This window comes from Ambystoma mexicanum, chromosome 5p, assembly GCF_040938575.1.
Source record: "Ambystoma mexicanum isolate Mex_15411 chromosome 5p, UKY_AmexF1_1, whole genome shotgun sequence".
NCBI classification, from domain to species: domain Eukaryota; kingdom Metazoa; phylum Chordata; class Amphibia; order Caudata; family Ambystomatidae; genus Ambystoma; species Ambystoma mexicanum.
This window is the reverse complement of record NC_090930.1, coordinates 654,236,398-654,257,194: the sequence shown is the minus strand read 5'-3', so window position 1 is coordinate 654,257,194 and position 20,797 is coordinate 654,236,398. Positions and strand designations below refer to the sequence as shown.

Here is a 20,797-nt window from a genome sequence, read left to right as displayed (position 1 = left end):
CACAATTAAAGACATGCACTACCATTTTGTACCTTGTAAAAGAAGCAAGATAACACACATGGCTCCTTAATTTGTTATTTACTTAGCATTCCTGTCCTCTGCGTGAGTTTAAATAACCCCTGTCTGCAGCTCCACGCACACGCAAACTATGATTACCAGACACGGCATGTCAAGCGAAAGGCTGCATTCTGAAGGGGGGGAAGTGACGTCTTGCTGCCCGAGACAACGCTCTTCTCCTTCTCCCTGCAGAATGTCCCGCCCGGGAATACATTATCTGCAGCAATGCCTGGCATATGTGAGGCGAGAGAACAGGTTTCATATCAACAAAACAAGACTTACGCAGGTGTCGGCTCCGCCACCCATCTTTTCCCTATAGCATCCCGCTCCAGTCTCCAATCCTCTGATGCACTTGCAAAACTAATCTGGATTTACATTGTTTACTGCAAGGGGCCTCTTTAATCCCAGCCCCTGCGAGAAGAGGAAATCCGCTGGATCCTCTGGGGATTGTAGTTGTCAAGGTTATGGGTGTCGTTTTGTTTTAAGGAAATCGGAAGGACATTGCACTGCATTTCCCACAATCCCTTTCATTGTTCCATTTACGCTACCCTCTTTATTGGCCAGACTTCTCATACCATAAAGCAATTACAGTAATTTTGTAGGCCCATTTAAAAGCAGAGCTGTGCAGTATTCATTGTATGAAGTGCACATGTTTTCTAATTGGTGTGTATTGCACTCTGGCTATATCTCATCTTGTGCAGCAGATGCTCCAAACACTGCCACGAGGCAGCTGCTCTTAGAGTAGTATGCATTTATTTATTTAGATGTTTTAAATTTGGTCCATATGCCATCTTGCAGCTGCTTTCAAGTGTGCCAATCCTATTGAGTGAAGTCCACAGTGTACGGCAATGTTTGTCACCGTATTTTGCAGTCTGCAGGTCAATTCTGCAGTGTGATAAGCTCATGCGCCTGCTACTCTGAGTGTTGCTTAACGATTTATCTCCCTTCACTATCGCGAGAGGGTGTGTACAGTCGTTTATAGACGCAGATGATCATCTACTCACCGAACAGCAACGAAAAAAACACGTTTACAGTCTTTTAAGAATAGTATTTGTCAGGTCGTTCCACAGGGCATGCAGCCTGCCCACATCGTTGTGTGGGCAGTCCGCCGTTGCGGTCTCATTCTCCCCAATAAGGGGAAGTGACGTTGGGTTAGGGAGGGGGCTACGGGGAGTTCGGCAGTTAACTCCCCGTAGCCCCCCCTTGTATCAATAAAGACAGGTTGCATGTAAACCTGGCTCCCGCGTATTACGTTCCGCCTACTCGGTTCGAGGGCCCCGAGTAAAACCTTACAATTGGCGACGAGGGGTACGTGATACCTGCCCGTGCCAGTAGGAGGCCTGCAGTCGAGCGGTCGTAGCGCGTCGGCGCACCTCCGCTCCCGAGGCTTGGGAGGCACGCAGAGGACCGCGGCCGAGCAGCTTGGCGTGTCAGCGCTCCTCGTAGGTGCGTGGACTCGCTGCACGCAGGGGGACACACTCAGCACCGCGAGCGAGGCGGAGGAAGGCCGCCCTCGCGTGGGCATGCTCACGCAACACGGGGCCAGAGAGATACATCCACCTCCGTGAGCGCGGCGGAGGAAGGCCACCCTCACGTGGGCGTACTCGCACAACACGGAGTGAGCTCGGCAGGCCCGCAAGTCGTCGCGGGTGGCGATCTCGCCCCCCCTCTCGCTCTCTCTTCAACCCGCAGGCAGAGGGAGGCCCCGCGAGAGTCGGGGAACCCGGGGGCAATCCTCTGTTTGAGTGAAGGGGCGTACCACAGCCCATCAAGACGACACAGGGCCCGTGCGGCCTCTACAAGCACGTTCTCTGGGTTGGCAACCCAGCAACAGCGTAAGACTCCGGAGACACACCAGGCCTCAACCGGAGCACACCAGACACTGTGGACATGTCGGCCCCAACGAGCCCAGCAGCGTCCTCATCTGGCGGATCCGGAGCCATGGCAGATGATCCTCAACAGGCGCATGGATCAAGTACCGCCTCCCAAAATCTGCCCATACCAGGCCCATTCAATGTCAGAGACACCTCCAATCTAGGACCCAAATGGGTCATATGGCTCAGGGATTTTAAGTTTTACACCGGCGCAATCGGGTTAACTGATGACGCAATGCTGAAAAACACCCTATTCATGACAGTAGGTTCTGCTGTCAGGGACATAGCAGGCGAATTGATGAACGTAGACACTGTCACCTATGGAGAACTTCATGGGAAGCTATCAGAATATTTCACACCTCATACAAACATCGACTATGAGCGCCATGTGTTCCATACCACGAGACAAGAAAAAGGGGAGTCGCTAGATAATTTTGTGATGAGCTTACGCATTAAGTTGAAATACTGCGAGTTCCACAAATACTCCAATGAGGAGGCACTAAGATCCCAAGTCATAGCTGGCTGCATTTCACAACCGTTTAGAAAGCAACTACTCCAGAAGCAAAGGTCCCTCGAGGAAATCCTCGCCCTCGCCACAATGGAAGCTGCAGTCGAGTCGCAGCTAGACAGCCTGGCCAAGGTCACTAATCAGCACCCGGCACCCAACCTGGACACAATCAACAAGCTATATGCTGCTCCCTCACAAAGCGGGAAACACTCAGACGCCACGTGCTACCGGGTACGAATATCCACACGTGGGTGACTGCCCGGCAGTCGGACAAAAATGCGCCGCCTGCGGCGGTATGGACCATTACCGAGCGGTCTGCAAAAATGCACCCAGACCTGGGCCCAGCAGACTGAGACAACAGGAGAGGAGGAGAAGCTCGCGACACAGCCCACCCGCTGGGAGAGGAGACGAAGAGCAGATGGGACCCCGGAGAGAAGACAGAACACGAAGGAGCTCATAAGCCAGGGATGACAGGAAGCCCAATGACGGCTCTAGGCGATCTCAAAGGAGACGATTTGTCCGATACATTGAAATGCGTTCCCCATCAGGCAGTGAATCCCAGTCATCAGAGGACGACCAACGAAAAAAAGGGTATGTGTGGGCACTCAATAACGCCACGGCCACCCAACACAGTCCAATCCTCACACTACACGTCAACAACACACCTCTGGAATTCCTTTTCGATACAGGGCAACAGTTAACATAATAAGCGAGCAAGCATACAACTCACTCTCCAACCCCCCGAAAATCAGAAAGGCAACAGTGGACATATATCCGTACAGAGCCACAACCCCACTACCCTGCAAAGGGACCATCTCTGCTTGGTGCGTACACAAATCACACGCGGCAAAAGTTCCCCTGCATATTCTGAAGACAGAAGCCAACAGCGGATGTATTCTAAGCTTTAAAACCGCTGTCGAGATGGGTCTGGTGCACATACTGTACCAGCTCATGGCCCACAAATATTTCGCCAGACCAGACTCAATAGAACAAACCTTTCCAAATCTATTCAAAGGGCTGGGAAAACACAAACACAGAAAGGTGCAGCTGCACATAAACCCGGACATACCGCCCGTCGCTCAGCACTATCGAGGGATACCTGTCAACATACAACACCAAGTCGAAGAAGAACTAGACAAACTTATCAAACTCAACGTCATCGAACCAATGTCAGGGCCCACCCCATGGATATCCCCTGTTGTCCCCGTCCCCAAAAAGTCACCTGACGGGTCAATACGCCTGTGCGTAGACATGAGGAGAGCCAACGCCGCAATCGAGAGGGAGAGACATCAGGCGCCCAGGATCACTGACATGATCCACCTTTTTCCAAGGGGCTCAGATCTTCTCCAAATTGGACCTCACAAAAGGTTACCACCAAATTGAGATTGCACCCGAATCTAGATACATTACGACATTCATCACACATTTGGGCCTATTCCAATATAAAAGGCTCAGCTTCGGGATATCCTCCGCAGCCGAAATTTTTCAAGAGGAGATACACCGTGTCATCAGACATGTGCCAAACTGCCTGAATTATTCCGATGATGTCCTGGTATTTGGTAAGACTAAGGAAGAACACGACACAGCTCTTCACAGAGTGTGCGAAGCATTGCAAGTGGCTGGATTAACCCTGAATAAATCCAAATGTGAATTTGGGAAAGGATCGTTGCGGTTCTTCAGCTACATCTTCTCCAGCAATGGGATGCGCCAGATCCGGATAAAGTAGCAGCGCTCAACTCTACCACACCCCCGACAACCACGACGGAGCTCCGATCTTTCCTAGGGCTGGCCAGCTACTGTTCCAGGTACCTAAAGGACTACGCGACAATCAGCAACCCTTTACGCCTACTGACGAGAAAAGACCAACCCTACACGTGGTTCACCGACTGTCAGAAGGCATTTGAGGCGATACGAGACGCCATCGCAAAGGCGGAGGACATGGCCTACTTCGACGCCAAAAGACACACTGAAGTAATCGTTGACGCCAGCCCTGTCGGCCTAAGCGCCATACTCACGCAAGTTGATCCGCATGAACCCACTAAAGTCTACATCGTGGCATATGCTAGCAGGAGCCTAACACCCACAGAACAAGAGTACTCCCAGGCCGAAAAGGAAAGCCTGGCGGTGGTGTGGGCATGCAAGTACTTCCACCTGTTTCTATACGGCAAGGAGTTCACCATCATAACGGATCACCAGGCCTTGCTTACAATTTACGGAGACCCCAAATCAAGAATGCCGCCAAGGATAGCCTGATGGGGTCTACGTCTGCAGGACTACAAATTCATCACTAAGCACCGCCCGGGAAAAGAAGACAACCCGGCTGACTATCTGTCTCGCCACCCAACTGGCCCTGCCAACCCTCAACCATCCATCGCCGATGAATATCTCAACTATGTTGTCCACCACTTGCAGCCCCTGTCCGTGAGGTGGGCAGACATAATCACACATTCAGAGCAGGACCCGGCATTACGAATTGTACGTCACTGCATGCAAGAAGACAGAAGAGCGCAAATGCGTCAACAAGCGAGACAGGAACCGGAGGAGATTCAAGAAGACATCAAACACATAGACCAGGTCTGAGACGAACTCCCCATAGTCGACAATCATGTAATACAAAATACTCCTCCCGAAGTCATTACGCACCAGAACGATCCAAGTAGCCCATGAAAGCCACCGGGGAGTGGTCGCCACCAAGAGACTACTAAGGCAAAAGGTGTGGTTCCCCAGACTGGACGTGATGGTCGAAGAAATGATAGGCCAATGTACGACGTGCTCGCAAGTAGCAGCGCCTCCACACCCAAGCCCACTTCACATGTCAACACTACCAGGACATGTGTGGGAGGAACTTGCGGTGGATTTCTTTGGACCCCTAAGAGATGGCACATACGTGTTAGTGCTAATAGACGAGCACTCAAGATTTCCAGAGGCACAAATCATCGACAGCACTGCAGCCTCCAGCGTCATCCCAGCAATGGACCGCATGCTGTCCACATACGGAATACCCAGGGTCATAAAGTCCGACAATGGAGCACCATTCATGAGCAAGGACTTTGAAAACTTTGCGAAATACATGGGGTTTCACCATCGGAAAATTACACCACGATGGCCACAGGCAAACGGCATGGTCGAGAGATTCATAGCCAACATCAAAAGAACCCTACAAATAGCGGCCATACTTAACAAACCTTTTGAGCAAGCACTCTATCAGTTCCTTAGGGACTATCGACACACGCCCCATAGCACGACGGGCATATGCCCTGCTGACCTGATGTTCCGAAGACCGATTCAGATGCGGCTCCGGAAGACACACACTCGACCGAGGCCAAGCCACTCGAACAGGAGGCCAGAGACAAAGATGTCACAGCGAAGGCCAGGATGAAGGAAGTCATGGACCACAAAAGGAAAGCACAGGAGTCCAACATTGAGCCCGGAGACCAAGTGTGGTTGAGACAACCCAAACAAAGAAAGGAGGACGCCACGTTCGCACAAGAACCACTGTCTGTCACGCATAGAAAAGGGACAATGATCATGGCCCAGAGAAACGACCAATCCTCTGTCACTCGGAATGTATCGTACTTCAAACCTCAGAGGAGCCACATGGAGTACGCACAGGATGGAACTGGATACAGTGACGATGATCACGATCGAGACACCCCCTACCTGGGAGAGTGTGAGGCCTCGGAAAGCGAGGACAATCTGATGCCACAGGGACAAACTGAGAGGACACCCTGCAACAACGGTCGACCCCAGAGAAGCTGTCTAAAACCTGACAGACTCATAGAAGAGATGGAGTGAGGAGAGTCAAGCGTCTTGCCTGCTAAAAAGGAGGGAGATGTCAGGTCGGTCCACAGGGCATGCAGCCCGCCCACATCGTTGTGTGGGCAGACCGCCGTTGCCGTCTCATTCTCCCCAATAAGGGGAACTGACGTTGGGTTAGGGAGGGGGCTACGGGGAGTTCGGCAGTTCCTGCCTTGTATCAATAAAGACAAGTTGCATGTGACCTGGCTCCCGCATATTACGTTCCGCCTACTCGGTTCGAGGGCCCCAAGTAAAACCTTACAGTATTAACAGTCGCTGAAAGAAGACGTGAAATGGAGTTCTCCAGTGAGGCAGGGTCATGACCCTTTTACCGATCACCACAGATGGCATCACATAGAAGATTGTGCAAACAGCACCTGGAAACCACGGTAATTCCTCTCCGGCAAAACAGGGAGAACGAGCACCTCAACACCCTCTCATAAGCCTTTGAGAACTGGGACAATAAACAGAGTGTGTGGGAGGTACACACAAAGCTATCTCACTGACAATTTCAGATAATTTAACAGCGCGAGCTCTGATTGTTAAAGGGCTTCAGGCATCTTGGATGTAGTTCTTCGAGGTGGAGGTGTACCAGACTGAAGTGATAAGTCCAATCAATTGCTATTAGTGATTAAAATGGAGTGGAGGTGGCATAGACAAACCATATCATTGTTGTGGAAACCTTGGAAAAATTGGACAACATATTATCTTGCTGTCAGTATTAAAAAATGGCACATAATGGAAACTGTTAAGTGTATGGAACAAACAGACCACATTTTGAAGTGTGTTGTGCCTTATGGTCGCTACCAGACCACACTTGACTCATATTGTGCCTTATAGTCGCTCATCTGCACCTAGCATCTAGGATGCTTTTCAGCCCACTCTGAACCATCCACTCCCGCCTACCCTAGGCTAGGTCCACCCCACCTACTGTGCCCTCCTCCAGACACAGCCCATCCTAGCATACAATCATGCACATAGCGTCCTGCAAGCTCGCCGCTACCACCACCACGCTGCTCACTCTCCTCGCAACACTCACTGCTCTCCAACTCAATACACATATCCATCCCCTCACTCCCATACCATTCAACACACGCCCTACCACCAAGCACCTCGGCTACCCCGGATACCCCACATACTCAGCCGCCCCAAACACCCTGCGTCGTAATTATGCTTAGACGAGAAAGACTTAGAGCTCGCACTCAGACCATAGAACTCTGCACTAAACCCCCTCCCACTGAACACAGAAACTATAGACTGAGTTCCCGCACCACCTCCAAACACAGCCCCTGCATGGGTCACCCACTCTTCCACAGACTTCCACCCGCTAACCACATCACAGCCCACAATACTACCTCACATAAAATATCTGTCACGACCACCACTCGCACCAACTCTAATAAACCACACACACCCTACATCAAATGTGCCCTCCTCAATGTCAGATCACTCCCAGCTCATGCATCTGATATTCATGACCTTATAACCTGCAATAACATTGACCTATTAGCCATCACAGAAACTTGGTTACACGAAGCATCAGGCCCCGCCATTGCACTTGCACTACCACCTGGCTTCACCATACTCAGACAAGACAGGCCAGATCGAATAGGAGGCGGAGTAGCCCTCATCTACAAGGAGAACCTCCAGCTCAGACCCGTCAATCACCCCCCGACAAAGAACTCTGACCTCCTTTCGGCCAAACTCACACTATCACCCAACAGCACCATTAACATACACCTTCTATACCGCCCCCCCAGGCATCACCACAGACTCCCAGGAAAACATCATTCACATCCTCGGCAATAATATCAAAAGCTCCACCAAAACCCTGCTACTAGGAGACCTCCATCTCGGATTCAACGATACTAAGGATAAATCTGCAGTCACCCTCACGAAGGAACTTAATGACCTGGGCTTCACCCAAAAAGTAGAAAGCCCTACTCACGCCAAAAGCCGCATTCTTGATTGGATTGCAGACCATAATTGCCTCTCCACTATCACCTCTAACTCCGCACTGCCTTGGACTGACCACAACTGCATCGAGTTCCTTATTCCTATCACCAAAAACCACAAAATCCTGACCCCTGCTATCGCTGCACAAGTCAGAAGCTCAAAAAAACTCACAGAGGATAACCTGCGCCCATACCTCAATACCCCTGAGTTAGCTCCCCCATTCGCTAATGACCCCAATATCCTAGCAGACATCTACAAAGATGTCATCACCAAAGTCATCAATGAAATAGCACCACTTGATTGGAAAAAAGAGAGGAAATCCCTACATACCAACTCATGGTTTGCTGAAGAACTGCACTCAATGCGATCCCACAAAAGACTAGCACGAAAAGACTGGCAATCTAACCCTTCACCAGCACCAAAAGCAAATTCAATTCAATCTCCCACCAATACAAAATAGCCATCACAGATGCCAAAGCCAACGCTTTCAACACACGAATCTCTAATGCCAAATCACACTCTAAAGAGATCTTCACCATTTTCAACAAGCTCATCTCCCCCCAATACACCGGATGAAATAATCAAAGATGAAGCTTGGTGTAGCAGCATTCTAGCTGCCATGCTACATAAAATTGACCTTCTCCAAAAGAAATCAAAGACCACTACAAAACACTTCCTCAACAGACAGAAACCAAGCCTACCAACACCCCACCCACCTCGTCCAAGCCCGCCATGCCTGACTTCTCCTTCAGGGACGTCACCGAATCAGAGGTGATAAACCTACTGAAAAATCTCAAACCCTCCCCCTGTAAAGGCGACATCTGCCCTCCAAAACTCATCAAAGACTGCGCGGATTGCTTTGCGCCACTCTTTACGGCATTCATCAATGCCTCTTTTAAAACAGGCATCATCCCAGCCAACCTCAAAGAGGCCTGGGTCCGGCCTCTCCTAAAAAAACCTACTCTCGACCCCTCACAACCCAACAACTACAGACCAATAACCACAGTGCCATTCCTCCTGAAACTATTGGACAAAGCCGCACACTGCCAAATCCAACACTTTCTGGAAACGCACTCCATCCTTGGGACTAGGCAATCAGGCTTCCGGAAAGACATGGCACAGAAACAGCCCTGGTGGATCTGAAGAGCCAGATCACCCAAATCATGGACAAAGGCAAGCCTGCTCTTCTGCTCCTTCTAGATCTCTCAGCCGCTTTCGATCTCGTTGACCACAAGACTCTCACAGCCCACCTCACACACTCAGCCAATTTCTCTAAAGAATCAGCTCTATGGGTCACCACCTTCCTAGAGGGAAGAGCCATGAAAGTCTTCTTGGACATCGCCAACGCCACTCCCACGACAATCCACTGTGGGGTCCCTCAGGGATCATGCGCTGCACCCACACTTTACAACCTGTTCACTAAGCCCCTCTTTGACAAACTAGACTCACACAGTATCACATACACTAACTACACGGACGACACACAAGTACTTCTACCCCTCTCGGGATCATACAACGAAGACGCCAAGGCACTCCACACAATTTACTCCATCATCAAGGCATGGATGGCAGTTAATGGCCTTTGCCTCAATGGCGACAAGACGGAAATCATGATACTAGGTCAACAGAACACCCTAGACAAACTTGACAAACTGTACGCTAACTTCTCCATTGACAACTCCATCATTCCCGTTTCCACAGCCGTAAAGACACTGGGAGTATACCTAGACTCCTCACTATCTATGACCAGACAAGTCAGCGCAATCACCTCCTCATCTACGCATAACACCAAACTCATAAACGCCATCAAGCCCTACCTCTCTAAACCCAACTGCCTCTCTATAGCTAGAGCAACCATTGGAGCCAAATTGGACTACTGCAATGCTCTCCTAGCAGGCACATCAGCCAAAAACCTATACAGACTTCAAGTCACGCAGAACAATGCGCTCCGGGCCGCTCTCAGCATCCCAAGAAGAGAGCATATCTCCCTTGCCAGACACTCAGCCCAATGGCTCCCGGTCAAGGAACGGATCACTCTCAAAATCCTCACCCTCACACACAAATGCCTCTCTCTCTTTGCCCCGCCCTATCTATCAGAGACCATCCTCAAACCATCCTCATCCCGCCCCACCAGGACGCCATACTCCAACCTGCTCTACATCCCACGCATCAAAAAAAGCCAAAGCCGGAGGTCTTAGTTTCCCCTACATTGCAGCCAAGACCTGGAACGCCCTTCCTGCAGACATTAGAGCGGAAAACTCACTCCCGATCTTTCGCAGGAAACTGAAAACCTCTTCCCTGGCAAAATAATAGGCAACCTTCAGGAATCCATGTAAATATACTGCATTTCTAACTTGTATATATGTCCTTGTCTACTGTAAATATTTGATGTGTATGTAAATATTGAATCCTATGTAACTAAGATATTGGGCCTCATTACAAATCGCCCGGTATGGAAACAACGGTGGCGGTAAACCCGCCGCCACCGTTGTTTCCATGCCGGGCGATCACAACTCCTGCAGGCGGGAGGTGATGTTCCCGCCAGGTCTGACCTGGCGGGTTTAACACCGCCCGCCTGCAGGCGGCCGAGGAAACACCGGCAGCATTACGAGATGCTGCCGGTGTTTCCATGATCCCCATTCCCATCGAGCCCCATAGGACTCAATGGGAAAGGGGATTAACACCATTCCGCCTCCGTGATTCCCGGAAAACCGGGGTTGTGATGCCCCGGTAATTCCGGGAATCACGGAGGCGGAATGTTAATACGAATCCGGCGGTAACCAGGCGGTTTTACCGCCGCGGTTACCGCCGGACTCGTAATGCGGCCCATTTTCTTTAACAAGCGCCACGATGCCCCCGGGCTGACGTGCGCTCTACAAATCTGAATAAATAATAAATAAACAAAATTATTAGAAATCCCTAACATCCAGTGCAGAAAATGGTTACCTTCAAACAGAGCACTGACAGACAATATCATACCATTGCCTGTGGAGGCGAGAAAATACTGGGAAAAAGCAAGCAACTCATATTGTCCCCTCGTAATGAACTGCAACTCTAGCCAAGGAAGCCATGAACTCAGTACATTAGGGTGGGGCTTCAAGGGACTCTATTACACAAACATGACTGACACAAATCTTGTGTTAGGAAGAGGCAACCTATTGTGGTAAGAAAACAAAGACCCAATATTTCCCTGTCAGACCTACCAATCCCAGCACACCTATTTAGAACACCTCCAAGTAACTAGGGCACGGAGAGGAAGTAGCCCGTGTTTGTGGTGTATGACAGCAATGAGAACACACATCTGAAGAGATCAGACAGTAGGTCAAATAAGTCTAATCTTATCAATAAATTGACAATCACAACTTGATTTGAATTCCAATCTATAAACAATTCCAGGTATCTTTTGTTTATAGTATGAAATCAACGGAATTAGGCTAAATCGGGTGACTTTAGATTTCACCTTTTTCTTTTGGACTGTATACGTCAGCGTTGTAAGGCATAACACCAGTTTAGGGCACTCTTATTAGGATTATTAGTAAACAAGTAGCCTAGTAAATGAATTGAATTGTTACTTGTAAAGGAATTATATCCAAGCTCCAATTTAGGCTCTAGTTGAATACTGAAGGACAAAAGTATGATTCTGTAGTCTTACTATGATTAATAATTAAATCATTCTTTAGTTCAAACTCTGCTGCAGCCCAATAGGTGTGAAATCAAAAATGTTCATATTGTCAGCGTAGGCTGGCCATCCATTATTGTCTTACCTAAACCTGGCAGGAAGGTTCTCGACCTGGCCAATATGACTCCCAGGTCCGTGAGGTAAAGATTGAAAAGACAGAGAGCGAGCTTGCATCCCCGCCGCAGGCCCCATAAGGTGTCATTAGTTTTCTTTTAATTGAATGGAATAGGCTCCAGACTTCCTCAACTTCCTCACCATATGTAGCTACCGGGGTAGGATCACGTGTTAAACCGTGCATATTACTCCCAAGTCTGAACAGAGCTCTCTTCGCCTGGACCAGTTTCGACGCTTGGGAACTAATATGTGGGTCCCACTTTAGATTACTTGAGAAACTCCTCTCTAAGTAATGGAATTGACTAACCCACTCCAATTTCTTATCGGCTGCCATTATTGGGAGAAACCTTCCACCAGAGCGTGCTACACCCATGAGAGTTGACTTGAGATATTCAGTTGGAAATTGCGAGCGCCCAAGTAGCTCAAATAACCATTTATTCGTGCTTGCAGTGATATCCTTGTCCAGGCTAACAGAATAACATTGTCGGCAGAAGGTAAAGTACAGATATTCCGGTTACCTATAAGTGACGGGTGCTCATTTGAAGCAGTGCTTAATATGTCAACAAATCAGGCCAGGCCCAAATATTTTCTAGCGCACCTGGGACACATCAAGCGGGCACCCCCCCAGCCCACCGCTGCCAAAACCCATGATTCTTCCCTCACAGTACCTGCATATTAAGGGTTTATGCTGCAACAACCACTGGCTATTTTGGGTGGTAGATGCACTATCCATGGAAAATGTGCTATTAACAGATGCCAAATAACATACTCATTTAGATAAATGTTTAAGGGCAACGGGAATGTGGCTAGTGCACGCTGTTGTTGCTTGTTGTGCGACAACTACTGATTGAGATTTAATAATAAAGTTGGAAAAACACAACATCATAATCAGATTGAGTCTGAGAAAATAAGTGCCGCGGCTCAGAAATAAGTACCAGGCTGAGCCCTGGCAACACCACCACAAATTAAGCACTGGTTCAAAGAGATTTGATTTAGTTCACTTTATCTGGAGTTACCATATAGGTTAAAAAGAAGGGATGCCCACACTCACCACTGACTAACCCACAAGTTGAAAGAAAGCGTCAAATCGGTCACCTGTTTAAAGTACATCCTAGAGGTAAGATTGGGGTGCATTTCCACCAAAATAACCAGGAGAGAGCGGAACATTATGAAAGAACGTAATGTGTAATTTGGGTTGCTGAACTCAGTCAAAGGCAATGCTCAAATCCCAAAACCCTAGGTTAATCGACCTCTAGTATCCCAAAACATATTTATCAAGGTTTCCACCGAGGTTTAGTGCCAGCTCAACAGTATCCACGCCTTCCTGGATGCTGAAAGGTATGTCTGAGAAAACATGACTTATCAAAGCTCAATCCAGCACATCTATCTGTATAGGTGTCTGCACCATTTAGTCGATGAATCAAGAAGGGAAAAAGGGGGCTAGCATTAGCGGTCGAACCAATCTCCCGTCTTGAAAACCAGCAGAATTATATCTTTCTTTTAGCTCAGAGGAAAAGAAAACTACGACGCAGATGCATAAACAATTCTAGTGAACCCAGAGAGCTTCATTGTGTTTAAACACTTCTAACGGGACCAAATCAGACACAAGGGCTTTCTGGCTAGGCGACAAAAAGAGCTTTGTTTGCACCTCTGCACAAAAAATACAGAACAATCGAAATCAATCTGCTTCTCTTGCCTACTGATGTTACAAGAGGTGAGTTGCAGGGGACTGGTAAAAGGGCACGAGGAGGATTAAACAAAGAAGTGATTTATCCATTGGGGGGGGGGTTACATTATAGCTAACCCCTGCAGATGGACCAGGGTACCCTAATCCACGAGATCCAATCTGCCAGAACACGACTGTATCCTTACTATGTGCAGTTTGTTCCAAGTTCCTCCAAGTTTCCTGTTTTAACACTCTTTTAATCAATAGAAGGCCAGTTTGTCAGATATCAAGATTGCCTACATGGGAGAAATTGGAGACAATATCAGAAGACATGGACGATAAAACCCACGTCAAGATGGTGGATGGGGTAGACACTCACAGGAAGTAAGAGCTACTTCTGGGTTAGAGAAATGGATTGAGGTTGAAAGTCAGTATGATGTTGGTCCGTTGATCATCATTGTGAAGCTTGGAGTTTTTGGCCTGGGTTTTGATTGAATGGGTTGTGATTCCTGTGATGTTGTTAGGAGGGGCCTGGCTGCTACCAGGCCCCACAGTTATAAGGCACACACACACACTTATTTGGTGACAGGGACGCAATGTCCCGTTGGCAGTCTTTTGCCCTCATTTGTTCATTCTCTTCACATATGGCATGATGCTATTCGTCATGCCGTTAGTTGTGGTCACATGACCATTTCACATCCCTCGCCAAACTGAATACCAACATGAATTTAGATGAACAACTTTAAATCAACTTTTCACAGTCTTACGCTTGTCCGGTGTACTAGTTCGCCAACGATACCATGAGGCACAATAACTCTGAGCCGGGTGGACGGTGCTGGTTGCAGCCGCAGTGAGTACAGGTGGTGGCTTTTCACTCTCGGGGCAGTGTTGGTACTTGGGAGGACTCATTCTCCCTTGTTCACTGGCGGCATCTCGTGGTCAGTGTTCTGGGAAGGGCCTTCGGCTTCTTGTAGCTGTTCCGTCTCTGCAAGAGTCTGTTCGCCATGCTCCGTGGTGGTTCCTGCAGCCACAGGGTTGTCGGGACTTTCCGAAATTGGGAGGTGTTTCAGGTCACCTTCTTGCTTCCTCGTGATGCTGTTACCATGCAGTGGTTCTTTTCCACGACTGTCCATGGTTTTGATTCATACGTGAGGGCTAGTTTCCTTGGTGGCACCCGGTTCTTCCCTAGCGCCATGTCTCCTACCTGCAGGGTGCTTGGGGTGGCTTGTCGGGCCTGACTCTCGTTCTTGTTGTGCACTCAGCGTTGTTGTTTATCCCACTCTGCATCTGATGAGTGTGGGGTCTGGTTTAAGCAAAGGAAACAATATAGCTCTTGGAGCCATGGCCTGTTTTTGTCTTTGGCAATTTGCACCACTTTGTTTATTAATGCCATAAACTTTTCGGCATCTCCATTTGCTTGTGGCCAGTATGGTGTTATCCGATGGTGACGGATTCCCAAGTTATGAAAGAAGAGTTGTGGTGCATGGTCCAGGATGGAAGCCCTCCTGCATATCAGTCTGCTCAAGCTCAGGGCAGTGGGCCTGGTCCTCAAGGCATTTTTTCCCCTCATCAGGAACAAGTCGGTTCTGGTTAGGACGGACAATTCTACTATGCTGTTTCACCTGAACAAGTAGGCTGGCACATGTTCCCCCCTCCTCTGCACGGAGGCGGTTTCAATCTGGGAATGGGCTCTGATGGAGGGGATTTGGAACTCAGCAGTCCACCTCTGCGGGGACAGCAATGCAGAAGCAGACCAGCTGAGTAGCTTGGGATTCAACACCTACGAGTGGGAGTTGTAGAACGTCTCCTTGTTTTACCTGTTCTACCATTGGGGATTCACTGAGCTGCATTTGTTCCCATCCCTTTGCAACCCCCGAGTGCCCCTAGTTTGCTTCATGGGCAGGTCGGGGTCGGGGGAAACTGGTAGACGCCTTCAATATCTGTTGGCACGGCCGCAGGTGTTATGCGTTCTCACCCTGCCATCTGCTCCAACGGACTCTCTGCAAGTTCCGGGTCTCTATGGTTTGTAGCTTCATCCTAGTTGCCCCCATTGGACTTCGAGACACTGGTTTTCGGATCTGCTGCAGTTGGGCTACCAGGGTCCTGTCCATCTTTCGATTCCCAGCAGGGGATTCCTAACACAGTGGGTGGGGCAGTGGAACATCCAAACCCGGCCAAACTGGCTCTGGCGGCATGGTTCCTGATCAGCTGAGGCTTCAGAACGCTCAATTTTCAGACGACAACTGGGACATCATTCAGTAGGCCAGGAGGCCCTTGACTCAGTCCCAGTATAGGAGAAAATGGACTAGGTTCTGCAATTGGGCTTGCAACAAGAGACTGGACCCTGTCACCTGTCCTCTGGATGATGTATTGGCTTTTTCGTCGCACCTGGCGCAATCGGGAGTCAAAGTGAATACTTGCTGCACGTATTTGACAGCCATCGGGTCTTACAAGAATTCCCCCGAGCATGTGTTTTTGGCAGCCAACCTGGTGGTTATGGGCCACCTTAAGGAGTTGTCTAGGCTTTTTCCTCCGGTACATAGACCTCATCCGGTCAGAGACCTCAATGTGGTTCTTGTGACTTTGCAACGCAAGCCTTTCAAGCCGATGGGTTTGGTAGAAATCCACTTGTTGATGCTAAAGGCTGTTTTATCAGTGGCTCTCACCTCTGTGCGCAGGGTTACTGACCTGTAGGCATTGTCTTCGTGTGAGCCATTCACCACATTTCACAATGACAAAGTCATCTTGCGCATTCACCCACGTTTCTTGCCCAAGGTGGTCTCTCCATTTCATCTGAATAGAGAGATCTGGCTGCTGGTGTTCTTCATGAACTCTCAGTCAGAGGCAGAGAGGCCTCTGCATTCCCTGGACCTCAGGAGGGTCCTCAAGTTTCATCTCTCTCAGATGAAATCCTTCAGGAAGTCCAAGACATTGTTTGTGACTTTTGGGGGCTCTCAGGCTTCTAAAGCTTCCATCGCCCGTTGGGTGATTCAGGGCATTTCAGAGGTGTATTGGGCCATGGCCAAACCTGTTTCTGAAGAGGTTTATGGTCATGCAGTCAGAGCCAAGGCCATAGCCATCGCATTTCAGAGACACGCGTCTTGGGATGTCATCAGCAAGGCGGCTAATTGGGCCACTCCGTTGGCTTCTGTAAACACTACTCACTGGACACCAGCTCCAGGCGCCATGCAGAGTTTGGTCAGGCAGTTCAGAAGAACCTTTTTGCTTCAACCTAGTAATGAGGCAGGTTATCAGAGCTCCACCCGATGTTTCTTGTCCGGTGGAATCACCCACAAGGATGGAGGAAAATGGACGGGACGTTTTAGTAATTAAAGTTACTCACTGTAGTGACTAGAGTACTCATAGTCCCCTTTCCTCCATACCTCCCACCCACCTTCCCCAGCTAGTATGCCAAAGGCTAACATGTTTAGGTCTAGCCAGGTATCTAAGCATCCAATGTGTTCAAAGGGTCCGTAGAGTGGGGCCTCAGCGGGGTGTTCCCATGCCCGTAGCTGCACCCCACTCGCTATACTAAATTTAAAGTGGAAGCTCAATTTATTGCTGCCAAAGGTTCCGGTACTGTCCCCATGTTGGGGGATGCCCACAAGGATGAAGGAAAGGGGACTATAGACTATGAGTACTCTAGTCACTACAGTGATTAACTTTAATTTCTTCAATGATGTCTTGTGGCCAAATCGTTTTTGGTCAGGCACATGCAACAACTTGGTAGATGTGTTCTTCAGCTTCCAGCGCTGCTTCGCATTCTCTTGGGGTCGCTGGCCGAGGGTGTCGTGAGCTCTGGCTCTGTATTGGAACTCTTTGTCAAATTGTTGTAACTGTAGCATCCAGCACTCGATTCCCACAAGAGGTTGTGGGGCTGATCCTTTAAATATTGGTACCAGCGGCTTGTGGTCTGTGAGGACTTTGACTCGGTTACCAACGATGTACACATGGAAGTGCCTGCATCCCCATAGGATGGTTAATGCTTCCTTTTCGATGTGTGCATAGTTCATCTCAGTGGAGGTCAGGGCTCTGTGTGCAAATGCTATAGGTTACATCATCCCCTCTTGAACCTTCTGTTTCTCGGGAAGTGCCGAAGTACGCCATGGTTGCATCTCCTAGCAAAGAGTCCTTTATCCATTGGAAGCCGGCTTCATGTGCTTCTCCCCACTCTCAGGTGACATTTGTTTTGGTGAGTTCCCACAGTGGGTGGCAGTAGGGGCCAGGTCGGAGATGAACTGCCCACAGTAGGTGGCCATTCTGAGAAAACTACAAACCTTGGTGGCACTAGTAGGAGCGTTGCCATTCTTAATGTCTGCCAACTTGCTAGGGTCTGGAGATATGCCTTTTTCGTTAAACACATACCTGAAAAAGCTGAACATTTTCTTTCCAGACTTGCACTTTTCCATGTGTAGTGTTAGTCTGCAGTCTTCTATGAGGGTACAATGCCCTTTCATCCCGGTCTGTTTTTTCGTGGGGGTTTTTAAGGTGATTTTTTTTTTTTACTGAAAAAATCATTGAATTTTTAGGAGGAGTTTGACATATATATATATAGGTGTCGGTGTTCGAGAATAGCAAAAAAAATAAAGGGGATTGGTGTTTGGGGGGGAACCCCCCCAAAAATAAAAAATAAATTTTTTTATGAGTTTTTTCATTTAAAAATCTGCAGTAAAAACCTCCACGAAAAAACATCCCTCGATGAAATGACATGGAACCTCTCAGAGTTAGTCAGGAGTTATGTTCCTTGTCCGTTCTTCCGTACACAAGAATGCCATTGCTGGCATTGGTCACTCCTGGGAGGTCATGCAGGATTTTGTGTTGAAACACCTCAGTTGCAGAGGAAATCCCGAAGTTCAGACAACAATACCTCTGCAGCCCGAGATGTAATGGGAAGGTCGTAATGTACCCTGATTCTTTGGCTAGTCTGCTTTGATGGTATCCAGAGCGTAGATCCGGTTTTCTGAAGGTGGTTGCCCCTGTAAGATCCTTGATCAGTTAATCTATGCTCGGGTGATATGTCTTTCTCTTCCAATAGCTACGTTCGGCAGTTGTATGTCTATGCAGATCCATAAGGCTTGGGGCTGATTGGGCTTTGCGGTTATCACCATAGATGATTGTTACGCTCACCTGGTATCCACAGGGACGCCACCCAGCCGGGTTACTTGCTGGTATGCTTCTCAGCTTTGTCCTGATGTGGTCTGCGGGGAAGGTTCTGCCTGAAAATACAGGACGACTGTGTTCAAGACTGACCGACTGGGCTAAGTATCCTTCCTCCACCCCCGTATGATTTCAGTCCCTCTGGCGCCCTCTCCTCACCTTGTAGTAGAATTAGGTGTGCTCTCCGTCCTGCCTTCTTTGCAGGGGCCCGTTGTCTTTCATGGGCGAGTGCGGTCTAGTTACTTCACTGACGCCGGCCCGTTTGATATTGTTCAGGTAGGTCTTATTGCTGTTCTTTAGTTTTGTTGCTATCCTGCATGCCTTTATTTGTTTAAAATGTCTCTTTTTTCTCCCTTAGGTATGCGGAGCTTCAGCGCGGCGAACTGGCTTGGTTGAGCCCCGATGGTAAATGATGGCGCATTAAGAGCGCTATGATGTGGTAACTAAGCGCTATACGCAGAGCTGTGAAGTATTGCCTTTGCTAACCTGTGTTTTCCTCCCTTGTAGGTCACGGTGTTCTTTAGCGCGAGTGGAATGTCCGGAGTGGTGCCAGCCGAGAGGCGACCAGCCAGGTAAGCCTTTTGAGCAGTTCGTAATTTGTAAATGTCTCTACTGCTTTCTTTAATGTTGCCTCTATCTTACTTTTTCAGGTCGTTCTGTCCGGGAGGCGTGCAGATTCGAGGAAGCTGTTCTCAGTAGCTACGAGTGTTTAAAGATGAAGACTGCAGGTAAGATGCTGCTGCCAATGCTGTTCCTTTTGTCTCCTTGCAGGTTCTGCTTCTCCGAGGTTCGAGGGAATAGCTGGACATGGTGAGCGTCACGTTGCAAGCTGCAAAGTAACGCGAAGCGTGTTGTCTTGCTCGGGTGTGGTTTAAATAGCCCCAACAAAATAGTCCAGGTAAAGTAGTCCCTAGGCTGCCACATCCATAACACTAGACCGCATAGCTTGGTTCTTAGGAACCAAGCTATGTGGATGCCTCCATGTTGGCTGAAAATACAATAAAGTAGTTCCCAAGCACATTGTTTTTCATGGTGTATGAGCCTGGCACCATAGGCGCCAGGACTGGCCTTATGAGGGCTTTCGAAGAGGATGCCAGACTCTAGAGGCCCGAGTCCTGACTCCACCTGGCCAATGGGTTTGCCAGAGGGGGTTTTGGCCGAGGGTCGTGACAGTGATACCCACAGTGTTGGGCTGTTTGTTTTCTCTATGATGTTGAGGCCTTCGAGATTCTTGAGCTCTGCCTCCACTGCTGCTCTCATGTGGAAGCGAACTCGTCATTGCTGGACAGTTCTGGGTTCAACCGTGGGGTCTATATGTAGTTTGACTGTGCTGTTTTTCAAGCACCCAATGCCCTGTAATAGCTTAACATGTTTTATCAGAAGCCATTCAATTAGTTCGGGGCATACTACAAAAACAAAATGAATCAGCTTCAGATTGTGTGCTGTTCTACAGCTGAGAATTGTCTTAATATCTGCGTCGACCACATAAATAGGTGACTTGCATCACTACCCTTCATACGCTAGTTCCATCTTAAATGAGCCCCTCACTGATAGAGGCTTCTTGCACCCATATGCAAACAGTTGTACTGTCTTGTTAATACTTTTTTCTTTGTATTAGTCATTTAGTTTATTACAAACTTGTTTTTACATATAAAATCATTCAATCATTCAACCATACTGTTTACCTTCCATCTTCATTTTGCCATCAAACATGAATCCACATTTTACATTTCTGTACCTTGCATCACTTTACGCCTTATAACCTTTATGAATGTTTAATATCTTGGTAAGAAAGTCTATACAGACGCATGCCGTGTTCTCTCCTAACAAGAATAGACTCCACCATTCAACCCTACATAGTGTACTGACATATGTTGCAGTGTCCGGCACGGGCAGAGTTTCTCATATCGGACGGCGGGCATGACATTGACAGTGGCCCCTGTGTCATTCATCGTTTTTGTAGGAGTGCTGTCAGCTAGGATTATGCA

The 20,797-nt window shown here is 48.6% G+C and overlaps 1 protein-coding gene across 2 annotated transcripts in view; it reads right to left on the bottom strand.

Moving 5' to 3' along the window:
* The window catches only part of ARL13A (ARF like GTPase 13A), an 890,733-nt gene that overhangs the window by 599,786 nt on the left and 270,150 nt on the right, over positions 1 to 20,797 (bottom strand). Inside the window, exon 1 of one of the 2 annotated variants that reach the window (XM_069613007.1) lies at positions 340 to 465. The exons of the other annotated variant lie outside the window; for it this stretch is intronic. The gene's annotated coding sequence lies outside the window, so the exon portion shown is untranslated. Of the gene's footprint in view, positions 1 to 339; positions 466 to 20,797 lie in introns of those variants that run through there. 2 annotated transcript variants of the gene reach the window in all.